The sequence below is a fragment of the Papio anubis genome, chromosome 16, assembly GCF_008728515.1.
Source record: "Papio anubis isolate 15944 chromosome 16, Panubis1.0, whole genome shotgun sequence".
Lineage (NCBI taxonomy): Eukaryota > Metazoa > Chordata > Mammalia > Primates > Cercopithecidae > Papio > Papio anubis.
The window spans coordinates 56271019-56285442 of record NC_044991.1 but is presented as its reverse complement, the minus strand read 5'-3'; the positions used below and the strand labels follow the sequence as shown (position 1 = coordinate 56285442).

Here is a 14424-nt window from a genome sequence, read left to right as displayed (position 1 = left end):
TTATCTATTATGCATGTTTAGCCTTTCCGGTAAGGTAATGTATTAGTAAAAATAAATTAGCATCTGTCAGCAACTCTCCAGGGTAGTAAGAGAAGGTGGCAGGTGCTTTGAGGAAGTTACAGATGAGAAGCTATGGGATTCTGAGAAGGGAGAGTAAGCTTCTTAATTTATACTTTAATTTCTAATAAGTAGAAATGTCAAGATGTACGGGGGTCAAATGAGAATGATTCTACCCCTCCACCCCACTAAAAAGTCTGGGAAAGTGAATTTTCCCCTCTGAGGCTTTCTTATTTCTCAGTTGGAAATAAGATGTATGTTGGCAGCTACATTCATTATTGCTTGCAGTGTAATCCGGCCCCTGTATGGATTCCCAGACTTGGGCTCCTGAACTGACTTCTTCCATCAGCAGGAGCAAGAATATCATATTCACCATATTCTTCTCTCTCTCTCTCTCTCTTTTTTTTTTAGACAGTCACACTCTGTCACCCAGGCTGGAGTACAGTGGCGCGATCTTGGCTTACTTCAACTTTCAACCTCTGCCTCCCTGGCTCAAGCAACTCTTGTGCCTAAGCTTCCCAAGTAGTTACAGGCATGAGCCACCATGACCGGCTAAGTTTTTGTATTTTTTAGTAGAGACAGGGTTTCTCCATGTTGGCCAGGCTGGTCTTGAACTCCTAATCTCAAATCTGCCCGTCTTGGCTGCTTCCCAAAGTGCTGGGATTACAGGTGTGAGCCACTGTGCCTGGCCCTTTGTTTTTTGTTTGTTTGTTTGTTTTTGAGACAGAGTCTCACCCTGTTGTCCAGGCTGGAGTTCAATGGCACAGTCACAGCTCACTGCAGCCTCGTCCTCTAGAGCTCAAGTGATCCTTTCACCTCAACCTCCCTAGTAGCTGGGACCACAGGCACACACAACCATGCCCAGCTAATTATATTTTCATTTTTTGTAGGAATGGGTGAGGTGTCCCTATGTAGCCCAGGCTGGTCTTGAACTCCTGGGCTCAACGGATCTTCCCTCCTTGGCTTCTCAAAGTGCTGGGATTATAGACATAAACCGCCGCACCTGGCCTTCTTTTTGTTTTCAGAAACCCTCCCTTCACTATCAGAGGGTGAAGTCCCTATTTATCCTACTTAGGTTAATGCACTAGGTTAGAGTAAGCAGTGTTTCCTAGCAGTTATGGGCACTGGCTTTTATAGTCAGGGGATTTGAACCCTGCTGTGATTCTGAATCAGTGTCTGAGCCTCAGTTTCTTCATCTTCAAAACAAGGACAGTAATACCGAGGGCTGTTGTGATGATAGTGTGAGATCTTGCACTTAAAGAATACAACATGGCCGGGCGCAGTGGCTCATACCTGTAATCCTAGCACTTTGGGAGGCCGAGGCAGGCAGATCACAAGGTCAGGAGTTTGAGACCAGCCTGACCAACATGATGAAACTCCATCTCTCCTAAAAATACAAAAATTACCCGGGCGTGGTGGCACAGATTTGTAATTCCAGTTACTCTGGAGTCAGAGGCAGGAGAATGGCTTGAACCCAGGAGGCGGATGTTGCAGTGAGCTGAGATCGCGCCATTGCACTCCAGCCTGCATGACAGAGACTCCAACTCAAAAACAAAAAATAAAAAACAAACAAAAAAAAGAATCCAGTGGTACTTGCTAGGATAAGTGCTCAAAAAAATGTTGGCTGCTCTTTTTAAAAATATATGTAAATAAATACGGGGTCTTACTGTGTTGCCAAGGCTTGTCTCAAACTCCTGGCCTCAAGCCATCCTCCTGCCCCAGCCTTCCAAAGTGCTGGGATTACAGGCATGTGCCACCACACCCAGCTGGCTGCTCTTTTTTTAGCACTGTCATCATAGTTATTACATTGTTAGTTTACAAAAGGCAGGGTAATCTTTTGTAGTCTTTTTCTTCTCTTTGTTGCGTGGCAGATCTCTTTATTGCCAGCAAATGTTTGTTGAATGAATGAGTGAATCCACCCAGGAAGCTCTAGTAGCAGTGAATTTCACATTGCCCTGACTAATAGCAGCTCTGCGCCAGAAACCATATTCAGTCCCATTACCTTGCTGAATCCTCAAGTTTGATGACTTTGTCTAGCCTTCCAATTTGGTTCCTGAAGCATTGGTGTCATTGATTCACAGTCCAGAAGCTGGGAGTAATGTCTGCTGCAGATTTCTGTATTGTTTCCATAATGAAGCTGACAGCAGCATACTATCTGTAGCCTGTGCTAAGATAGGAGTTGGGTGTCATGCTGACGTCAGACACTGTGTTCTCATTTCCCCAAGGATGAGCTGGCTTCCTTGATGCAGTTTCCTCATCTCGTTAGTGCATTGTTTGATATTATACTTCTGAAACAGCAGGGCTCAATCAGAGTTTAGCATTGCAACTCTATCAGGGTGATAATGTCACAGGGCATCAAGTTCCTTCTTTTGTCCCTTTGTGGCCACTTTCTGAGAAGTGTAGCAGCTGTAGGGGAAGGACAGACCAGGGAAGGTCTTTTTGCTTCTTCTGATCCACTAACTGTATTTGAGTTTTGGGTTAGAGAAGCCTTTAGAAACCTCTAATTTAGTACTTTTTAAACCCTGTTCTGTGGAGGTTTTAGAATTCATAGGACTCCCTCGTCCTGCCAGGAGCTGCTTCTGGGGAAAAGACCTACCTGAACAGATAGAACTTGGGGCATCCTACCTCTGGTTCAACCAAAGCGAGCCCTGTGACATCTCTGGGACACTGAGGGACAAAGTTATTTTTATTCCTCAGTAGAGACTCTGAGAGCCAGTCAGCACCATTGTCGGACTTTGAGCAAGCTATTTATGCATTTGCAGTATTTATTCATTCATTCAGCACATTCTCAGACACTCTACTAGGGGGCTGGTGATAGAGGAAGAAACAAAGATCCTGCCATCAGAGAGCTTACATTCTGGTAGGAGGAGACAGACAGTAAAATATGTGCCATGCAGGGCCTCTCCAAGGATGTAGAACGAACAAGAGGGCTGAAGGAAGTGAGGGGCTGATAAATGGTGGAAGAATGTTCTAAGCAGAGGAAATAGCTGTGCAGAGTCTCTGAGATAGGATGCCAGAGCAGCTGGAGAGGAGGGAGTGATAGAGCCAGTGGAGGTAGACAAGAGGCGGGGGTCTAGATTACCAGGACCTTTGAGTCATGGAGAGGAATTTAGATTTTACTGAGAAGGAGATGTGAGGACGTTGGAGAGGTGAAAGCAGAGGAATGACAGGACTTGATTAATAGGGCCATTCCAGCTACTGGGTAGAGAATAGAACTTAGGGAGTGAGAGTGGAAGCAAAGACCAAATAGGCTTTTAGAAGGGTCCAGGTGTGAGGTGACAATAGCTTCGACTGGCATAGTAAAGAAAGGTGAGAAGTACCTGCACTTGGGATGCATTTTGAAGGCAGACCTTATGCGTTCTGCTAATGAGTTCCATATTATTGAGTGGGAGAGAAAGAGGAATCGACAATGACCGTAGGGCTTGGGCCTGTGCACCTGGATGGAGGGCGCTGTTTACTGAGACAGTAACCACAGACATTTGTCACAGTCACAGTTTGCCAATTCAACTGCTTTTCATGATGGAGGAGGAACCGCTCTAGGTTGGTGTCAGAAGGTCTGAGACCAGGAGAGTGTTTTAGCCGAGGTTTTCTCGTAACAGTCACTTGCCCACAGTCACATAAGTTGGATCTAGAACTAGAGGAAATGATCCAAGGCTGCATAGTGCCTATTAGCATCCACAAAAATCTCTTTTCTGTTTGGCTGCACTTCAGGTTCAGGCAGCTGGTGTATTTTGATGTCTTGGTGGTTCCATGCTGTGAGAAGAGTCTGTGTCATGCAAATTAGCAGCCTTTTCTTTTCTCCCAGGAGCACCCTTCAAGGAGAATTAGACAAATTGGAGTCTACTCGGAAGAGGCTGTTGGGAATGGCCCTGACACCACATCCTGACAGGGATGGCCGATGGAATGGGGAGAAGACTCAGGTGGGGCTTGAGTGTGTCCTCTGATGACTGAAGGGCCTTGGGAGCGAGCATCCTTCCTGCTACTGTGTGTTCGCTGGTTCCGATGATACATAATTTGTGCTTTTCGTAATTCAAGTATTACCTTGTAGATCTTGATGGTGCTGACTACTTCCCCGTGGAGGCGTATGACCTGGAGATGAGGTCAGCATACCCCACCACCACAGTTCCCCAGACCAAAAACTGAAACGGCCTAGGGGGTTTCAGAAGCTTTAAAACTGGGCCTCTTGGGTCTTGACCTACAAGGAGATGAGATAGTTCCCGTGTGGGCATGAATGAAGGTGGCGGCCTTGAGCGAGCTGCAGGAGTCCAGGGGCAAGAGCCTAGAGGAGGCACCTAGGAAGCTTGTGGCAGCTACAGAGGCTATATGTGTGTTGGCTTAGGGCAGAGGCCTGTCCTATGGAGACTTGTCTGTTCTGTCATTTAGGATTATGTGCAGCTGCAAGAAACAGAATACCACTTAAGGTGCCTTCAGAAAAGCAGGGCTTTATTTTTCTCACATGACAAGAGACGTGAATTGGTTTTGGTTCAGTTGCTAAACGTTGCCAGCAAGAATTCAGGCCTCACATCTCCCCTCCCTTGGCAGGCTGGCTTTGGTTCTCATGGCCATGAATTGCCTGCCTCGGCTCTGGGCATTAAGCCTTCGTTCAGGACAGGAAGAAATGGGAGAGGGAGGAAGGGGCAATGCCAGCTGGGTCTTTTTTTTTTTTTTTTTTTTTTTTAACATTTTTGTTCTCTTTTAAGACTTTATTTAAGTAGCTTTAGATTTTTTTTTTCTTAGATTCACAACAAAATTGAGTGGAAGGTACAGAGATTTCTCATACACCTCCTACCCACCCTTCCACACCCACCGTCTCTTCATTATCAACATCCCTGAAGCCAGTGGTGCATTTGTTACAGCTGATGGACCTATATTGACACATCACAGTCACCCCACGTTCACAGTTTACATTAGGGCTCACTCTTGGTGTTGTACATTCTGTGGGTTTGGATAAACCTGTGATGACATACATTCAGCGTTATAGTCTCATAGTCTCATACAGAGTAGTTTCACTGCCCTAAAAATCCTCTTCAATGCTTCCCCTATTCATCCCTCCCTTTCCCCAACCGCTGGCAACCACTGGCAACCACTGATTTTTTCACTGTCTCCATAGTTTTGCCTTTTCCAGAATGTCATATAATGGGAATCATGTAGTTGGCAGCCTTTTCTAATTTTTTTTTCTTCATTTAGTAATATGCGTATTGTAATATGCAATACTTATCAAGCCATGTATTTCTATGGCTTAATAACTCATTTCTTGTTTGTTGGGCTTTTTTTTTTATTTTTTGAGATGAAGTCTCACTCTTGTTGCCCAGGCTGGAGTGCAATGGCACGATCTTGGCTCACTGCAACCTCTGCCTCCCAAGTTCAAGCAATTCTCCAGCCTCAGTCTCTGAGTAGCTGGGACTACAGGCACACGCTGCCACGTACAGCTAATTTTTCGTATTTTGGTAGACAGGATTTCACCGTGTTGTCCAGGCTGATTGTGAACTCCTGAGCTCAGGCAATCCACCCGACTTGGCCTCCCAAAGTGCTGGGATTATAGGCATGAGCCACGGCACCTGGCCGATAACTTATTTCTTTTGAGCTCTAAATAATATTCCACTGTCTAGATGTACCATAGTTTATTCAGTTACCTACTGAAGGACATCTTAGTTGCTTCCACGTTTTGACAATTATGAATAAAGCTGATGTAAACATTTATGTGCAGGTTTTTGTATGGACATACGTTTTCAGTTCTTTCGGGTAAATACCAAGGAGTGAGAGTGTAAGAGTATGTTTAGTTTTGTTAGAAACTGCCAAACTGTGTTCCAAAATAACTGTACCACTTTGCATTCCCACCAGCAATGAATGGGAGTGTCTGTTGCTCCACATCCTCACCTGTGTTTGGTGTCATCAGTGTGCCAGATTTTACTCATTCTAATGGGTGTATTGTGTCGGTCTTTTTTTAAATCAGGAAAGCCAAAACCTTCCCAGAATCCCATCCAAATCCCCACCCCACCAGCCTTCCACTTGGCCAGAGCTATGTCACTATGACCATCCCTAGCTGAAAGAGAGATGGGAAAATGAGTATTTAGTTTTGTAACCCCTCTGGGAGAGGCAGATGGGAGAAAGGGGGAAGAGCCCCCTAGGGCAACACTGTCCAATAGAAATAGAGCCACATACATAATTTTCAATGTTCTAGTAGCCACATGTTTTAAAAGGTAAAAATAGAAACCTAGGTGAATCAATGTTTAAACATTTATTTTATCTAACCCAATATATCCAAAATCATTTCAGCATGTAATCCATATAAAAATTATTTAAGAGATATTTTACACTCTTTTTTTTTTTTGAGATGGAGTCTTGCTCTGTTGCCCAGGCTGGAGTGCAGTGGCATGATCTCGGCTCACTGCAAGCTCTGCCTCCTGGGGTCATGCCATTCTCCTGCCTCAGCCTCCCAAGTAACTGGGACTAGAGGTGCCTGCCACCACGCCTGGCTAATTTTTTGTATTTTTAGTAGAGACGGGGTTTCACCGTGTCAGCCAGGATGGTCTCCATCTCCTGACCTCATGATCCGCCCACCTTGGCCTCCCAAAGTGCTGGGATTACAGGCGTGAGCCACCACGCCCGGCCTACACTCTTTTTTAAAATAAAGTTCTCAGGCCAGGTGCAGTGGCCCATGCCTGTAATTTCAGCACTTCAGGAGGCCGAAGGGGGCAGATCACCTGAGAAGTCAGGAGTTTGAGACCAGCCTAGCCAACATGGTGAAACCCTGTCTCTACTAAAAATACAAAAATTAGCTGAGCATGGTGGCGGGTGTCTGTAATCCCAGCTACTTGGGAGGCTGAGGCAGGAGAATTGCTTGAACCAGGGAGGCAGAGGTTGCAGTGAGCTGAGATTGTGCCATTGCACTCCAGGCTGGGCGACAGAGCAAGACTCTGTCTCAAAAATAAATAAATAAATAAAGTTTTCAAAATCTGATGCATATGTTGCACATACAGCACATCTCAGTTTGGACCAGCTACATTTCGAGTGCTCAGTAGCCACATATGACTAATGGCTGCCATATTAGATAGCACAGGGGTAGATGGCATGTTGGGTAAGAAAGTCAATTCTTGCCACATCCCTTTTGTTGCTGCCAGTGTTGTCTCTAATTATTTCCTTTTCATTCTCCCAACTGATTTCAGAAAATGCCATCCTGTCTTAACCTGCTGAAGAGAAAGAAGAAAGGGGACTATGGGTGTATTCGGGCTAAAGTAATAATTAGGGAGACAGGAGCATTCTGGGGCCAGGCAAGGTGAGAGCAGTGGAATTCAAATTTTCAGAGCCCCAGGGGACTCATGAAGGATGGATGGGAGGAAAAGGACAGCAAGAGGTAGGCCAATTGCTGTCATGAGGAAGAGTAAAATTCTTAAGTCAAAATCAAAATAAAGACTGGGTGTGGTGGCTCATGCCTGTAATCCTAGCACTTTGGGAGGCCCAGGTGGGAGGATCACTTGAGCCCAGGAGTTTGAATCCAGCCTGGGCAACAAAGTGAGATCCCCATCTCTACAAAAAAGTAAAAATTAGCTGGGCATTGTAGCACACACTTGTAGTCCCAGCTACTCAGGAGGCTAAGGCTAGAGGATTGCTTGAGCCTAGGAGGTTGAGGCTGCAGTGAGCCGTGATCAAGCCGCTGCACTCTAGCCTGGACAACAGAGTGAGGCTCTGTCTCAGAAAAGAAAAAACAACAACAACAAAAAGAAAACTATGTTGTTCTCTGATTACAGAAGTGAAACTTTTATAAAATATGAGGAAAACAAAAGCACTGAATAAATATCTCTCTAATGGTAGTGATAGTCCCCGTTAATAGTATATTAATTGTATATTTTATTAATTTTGTTTATACTTGTATATGTATACATGTATATGTAACATCTGTTTTTTTTTACTTTAAAATGTATTATGAACCTTTCCCCGTGTCATTAAGTACTCTTTTTTTTTTTTTTTTTGAGACAGGGTCTCACTCTGTCACTCAGGCTGGAGTGTAGTAGGACAGTTATAGCTCACCGCAGCCTTGACCTCCCAGGCTCAAGTGATTCTCCCACCTCAGCCTCCCAAATAGCTGCGACCACAGGCATGTGCCACCATACACAGAGAATTTTTGTATTTCTTCTAGAAATGGGGTTTCACCATCTGGTCTTGAACTCCTGGGCTCAAGCAATCCTGCCTTGGCCTCCCAAAGTGCTGGGATTACAGGCGTGAGGCACTGTGCCCTGCCTTTAAGTATTCTTTTAAAATAGGATTTGTAATTATTGTGATTAGATGGCATTTCATCCTATGGGTATGCTGTAATTTAATTCAACCAGTCCTCTTTTGTTGGACATTTAGGTTTAATCAAGGTTTGTTTGTGATAGGCAGTGTTACTATAAACATCTGTAATCAGTCTTAGCGCACGTTTCTGATTTGCTGGTTGAGGGGGTATAAATATTTTAGGGCAATTTATACATACTTTCATCTTCTTTCTTTCTTTTTTTTTTTTTTCTTTTTTTGAGACAGAGTCTCACTCTGTTGCCCAGGCAACAGAGTGAGTGTAGTGGCATGAGCTCCACTCGCTGCAACCTCTACCTCTCAGGTTCAAGTGATTTTCCTGTCTCAGCCTTCTGAGTAGCTGAGACTACAGTTGTGTACCACTACACCCAGCTAATTTTTGTATTTTTAGTAGAGACGGAGTTTCACCACATTGGCCAGGCTGGTCTCAAACTCCTGACTTGAGGTGATCCGCCCACCTCGGCCTCCCAAAGTGCTAGGATTACAGGTGTGAGTCACCATACCCAGCCCATATTGTCATCTTCTTGAGACTGTACTAATTGGAACTACCTAACAACGTAGGAAACATTTTTCTCATTTTATAAGAAAAAACTTCCTAACAACCCAAGAGAGAATGGGAGGCAGCAAGCTTTCTGTCATGAGGCCTGCTGGAGTATGGGCTAAAGCTATGGTATCGATTCTTCTTCCCTCACTGACACTGAGCATCAATTATGATGTCCCATAAAGGGGAAAGTTGCCTTCTCTTGCCCTTAGTTGGACATCACAGAGCTAGATTGCTTGGTGGAGGCAGTAACTTAAGAAATAAATAACTGCATTGGGGTCAGCATTGGGCTAATGACCTTTAAGGTTTCCTCTAACCTTAAGGACCTATGTATGATACTTACACATATGAAGTTTCTGTGCTGATTCTAACATAGCCTGTACTCTGCTTGTCTGTGCTCTCAGCAGGTAGGGACGTGGTGAGCTCCTCAAGGGATTTTCCCAAGGTACAAATCTCTTTGGGGTAGACAAGTTTCTCCCAGAGGATGAAAAGTGTGTCCTAAAATGAGCATCATGTTGTTCAGCTCTTCTCTATCGTTGCTGATCTTCCATCTAGTCATTTTATTAGTTGCTGTATTAGTCCATTCTCATACTGCTATAAAGAACTTCCTGAGACTGGGTAATTTATGAAGAAGAGAGGTTTAGTTGACTCACAGTTCCCAGGCTTGGCAGGAAACATGACTGGGAAGCCTCAGGAAACTTACAATCAGGGCAGAAGGCAAAGGGGAAGCAGGCACAATCTTCACCTGGTGGAGCAGGAGACAGCGAGAGAGCAAAGGGGGAAGTGCCACACACTTCTAAACCATCAGATCTCATGAGAACTCACTCACTATCATGAGAACAGCAAGGGGGAAATCACCCCACGATTCAATCACCTCCCACCAGCCCCCTCCTCAATTCGACATGGGATGTGCTGGGGGACACAAATCCAAACCATATCAGTTGCTTAGAGGGGGATGTTGAATTACAGTCCCCAACTGTAATTGTGGGTTTATCTATTTCTCCTTTCAACTCTTATTATTTTTTGCTTTTGATTTTGCTGTTGTTTGGTGCATACACACTTAGAATTGTTATGGCTTCCTGGCAAATTGATTCTTTTATCATTATATAATGTTCCTCTTTGTCTCTAGTAAATTTCTTTGCTCTGAATCTACCTTATCAGATGTAAATGTAGCTACTCCTGATTTTTAAAAATTAATATTATATTCTTTTATCCCACCTATGTTATTGAATTTCAAATGAGTCTCTTATAAGCAGCATATATTTGGATCCTTTTTAAATTCACTCTGTCAATTTCTGTCTTTTGATTGTTGTATCTAGACAAGTTACACTTAAGATAATTACTGATATTAGTGGATATTACTGATATTACTAATTACTGATAAATTACTGATATTACTAAACCTCTTAGGTATGCAATTTTATTATTTGTTTTCTGTTTTTTTTCCTCTAGTTCTTATTACTCTGTTTCTCTCTGTTGTCTTTCTTTGGATTTCTTGAACATCTTTTAAAAATTCATCTTGATTTGTTTACAAGGCTTTCAAATGATCTCTTTGTATAATTCTTTTAGAGGTTGCTGTCAGTATTACGCTATACATATGTGACTTAACCATTTTGAGTGAAATGTGGAAATCTTACTTTCATTTAGATCTATTTACCTTCCATGATTTTAAATATAATTTTCATGAGTATCAGATAGGGTTTTTTGTTGTTGTTAGAATCAGTGACTATGATTGTAAAATTCATGACGAGAATAGTCTATTGTATATGCGCATATTTCTGATTGTTTCCGCTGCTCTTTCTTCCTTCTTGATGTTCCAAGATTCCTTTTTTTTATAATTTCTTTTTATTTGAAGAACTTTCTTCAGCCAGTCTTTAAGGATTTATTTGCTTGTGTCAAATTGTTTTAACTTTCCTTTGTCTGAGAATGGTTTTATTTCCCCTTTATTCATGAAGGGTAATTTTGCCAGATACAGAATTCATGATTGACAGTTCTTTTCTTTCAGCACTTGAACAATGTTGTGCCACTTCCAGCTGGCCTCCATGGTTTCAGATGAGAAATCTGCTGTCATTCATACTGGGTTCCCCTATAAGTGGTGCATAGTTCCTCCCTGGCTGCTTTTAACATGTTTTGTTTGTCTCTAGTTTTCAGAAGTTCAATTATCATGTGTTGTGGTATGGATTTCTTTGGATTTCTCTTTGGGGTTTGCTCAGCTTTTGAATCTGTAGATTTGTGTCTGCCAAATTTGGAAAGTTTTCAGCCATTATTTATTCAAATACTATTTTAGGCCCTTTATTCTCCTCTCCTTCTGGCACTTCAGTAATACAAATGTTGGCTTTTTTGTTATAGTCTCACAAGCCCTGGAAGCTCCGTTTATTCTTTTTTCAGTCCATTTTCTGTATTCTCACATTAGTTCAATTCTTTGGTCTGTCCTAAAGTTCACTGATTCTATTCTGTAATCTCCTCTCTAATATTGAGATTATCTATTGAGATTTCTATTTCTGTTACTGTATTTTTAGTTCTGTAATTTTCATTGGTTCTTTTTTATAATTTCTACTTATTGCTGAGATTTTCTATTTTTTATTTGTTTTAAGAGAATTGGTAATTGATTTTTAAAACATTTTTATGACAACTGCTTTAAAATCCTCTCAGATAATTCTGACATCTAATTCATCTTGGTTGGGATCAGTTGATTGGTTGTTCTTTCTCATCCAAGTTGTGATTTTTCTGGTTCTTGGTATAACAGATGATTTTTTAAATTGTATCTCAGACATTTTGTCTGTTATGTTAGGATATTCAGGGTCCTATTTAAATATTTTATTTTAGTAGGCACTCACTGTATTTACATTTAGCACACAGGTCCTGGCCCACTTTCATGGAGTGTGGTTTACATGATAGTTTCATTTTCAGAGCCTTTACAATGTTATTTGGGTCTGTTTGGTGTATTTGGCACTGCTGGGGCTCTCACAAGTCTTTGCTCATGCTGCCTAAGGGGGCAGAAGGACTTACCCCAGACCAGGGCCACTAGATTTCTCTCCATTGATGAGTGGAGTCTCAGGTCTATGGAGACAAAGAGGCTTCTTAAGCCATGCACTTTTGGCAGAATCTCTTTTTTCTTTTTCTTTTTTTTTTATTTTGAGATGGAGTCTCACTCTGTTGCCCAGGCTGGAGTGCAATGGCATGAACTTGGCTCACTGCAACCTCCACCTCCTGGGTTCAAGTGATTCTCCTGCCTCAGCCTCCCAAGTAGCTGGGACTACAGGCGCCCGCCACCACGCCTGGCTAATTTTTGTATTTTTAGTAGAGATGGGGTTTTACCATATTGGCCAGGCTGATCTCAAACTCCTGAACTTGTGATCCGCCTGCCTCGGCCTCCCAAAGTGCTGGGATTACAGGCATGAGCCACTGCGCCCGGCTGGCAGAATCTCTTTTATTGGTGCCATGGGCTACCTCCTATGTCCCTGGATTGGGGGAATGGAGTTTCAGGCCTATGGGGATAGAGAGGCTTCCTGGACTGGGCTGGGCTGCTTGTTGTGGCTGAGTCCCTCCCACCAGTGCCAGTCCACTACCTTAGTATCTCTTGGTGAGGTATGGAAGTCTCAGGCCCAGCAGGGAAGAAGAGCGCTTCCCTTGGCTGCCTTTTATCGTTTCTTTTTTTTGAAGCAGAACTCCCCCTCTATACCTTGTGTGAGTACTGCCAGGCTCACCTGGTGTTGTTGGAAGGGCTCTTGTTAGATCTGAGGGAGAAATGAGCCCACTGAGCTGCTTTCTGTTGCTAGGTTGGGAATCAGTAATGCTGGGCCCACGCTGCCTTCTGTTTGGTGGGAGGACAGAACACAAGAATTCTTCAGTTACTTTTATAACACTGCCCTGGCCTCCTCCCTCTTCCTTGTTGCTCTGGCCCCTTGTGCAGTAATTGCTTGTTGAGTGACCCTGATGGTTGACTTGATGTTGTGCCTGGCACTTTGTCTGTCCCTGAAGTACTCTAAAATTGTACCGTTATAATGACTTGGGGGAGCCAAGCCCTACTTGTCGTTTCAGAACACATATCTTATGGTTGTGTTGTGTTGTGTTCAGTCAAAACCCTGTATTTGATGGCTAGGCAGGTCTCACTTAAAAGAATAACAAGAAAGCAGAAAAGAAAAGAAAAAAAGAACTGAAAGCTCTTCTTCATTGTTCCATAGGTTCAGAAAAGCACAAAAGCTCTGGGCAGCTCTCTAGTGGGATTTTCTTTTCCTCCCTAGTGTGAATATTCTTAAGAGCCAGGAGGCTTAACAAACTCTGGGTTCTTATGGGAGCAAGTATGGGTATATCAGACAACATTTTTACAATTCCCAGCTACCTTCTTCTGGTCTTGTTGTCCATTATCAATACAGAGCTTCCTTCCTTTAAAATATTCACCTCTAAGGGCAGGCTTTGGGTTTTGATTTTGTTAAGGAAAGGGCTGCGACATGTCCTCTGCCCACATGACCTTCCTCATCTGCCTGAGACGTCATCCTTCAGGTCCAGTCAACATTTTCCTCCTCCTTTGAAGCCGTCCCTAACTGCTCCTGCCCAGTGTCCTCACCCTCCTCTGAAGTCCTAACTGCAGTATCTGAACCACGTAATTTTATACTCTTTTGCTATCTCTCCTGCAAGGGTGTTTGAACTCTTTTTTTCCCTTTTTGTTTTTTGAGACAAGGTCTTGCTCTGTCACCCAGACTAGAGTGCAGTGGCACAATCATGGCTCACTGTAGCCTTGACCTCCTGGGCTCAAGTGACCCTCCTGCCTCAACCTCCTGTGTAGTTGAGACTACAGGCATATGCCACCACCGCCCATATAATTTTTTTTTTTTTTTTCACTTGTCATAGAGATGAGGATCTCACTTTGTTGCCCAGGCTGGTCTCTCATTCCTAGACTCAAGCAATCTTCCCGAAGTGCTGGGATCACAGGCATGAGCCACCACACCCAACCTCATTTAACCCTTGCTTAGTGTTTTAGTTAATTCCATTTAGAATAAAACACAAAATCTTTCCATGCTTTATGAAGGCCTTTATGATCCTGCTACCCTCCACACCCCCTATTCTTCTCTTCCTCCCTCCCTCAGCCTCAGCCACACTGCCTGTCCCGGTCCTTCAGATTCCAAACACACTGTTGAATCCCTAGTGCCTAGAACACGCAATGAATGTCTATTGAATGAATGAATGAATGAATTTAAATAAAGTTTATTATCTTGCCGTAAAAAATGAAGGCTGTGCTTATTTTAGAACTTCGGGAAATATAAAAATGTAGCTTTAAAAAGTCCTATAGGTCAGGCGCGGTGGCTCACGCCTGTAATCCCAGCACTTTGGGAGGCCAAGGCAGGTGAATCACCTGAGGTCAGGAGCTCGAGACCAGCCTGGCCAACATAGTGAAACCCTGTCTCTACTAAAAACACAAAAATTGACTGCGTGTGGTGGTACATGCCTGTAATCCCAGCTACTTAGGAGGCTGAGACAGGGTAATAGTTTGAACCTGGGAAGCAGAGAGGCTGCAGTGAGCCAAGATTATGCCATTG

At 43.4% G+C, this 14424-nt stretch overlaps 1 long non-coding RNA gene across 1 annotated transcript in view; it reads left to right on the top strand.

The window, feature by feature from the left end:
• Positions 1 to 1564: 1564 nt before the first annotated feature.
• LOC116270796 overlaps positions 1565 to 14424 on the top strand; it is a 48573-nt gene continuing 35713 nt past the window's right edge. The window contains exon 1 of the long non-coding RNA XR_004179033.1: positions 1565 to 3977. This is a non-coding gene — a long non-coding RNA (uncharacterized LOC116270796). The remainder of the gene's footprint in view (positions 3978 to 14424) is intronic.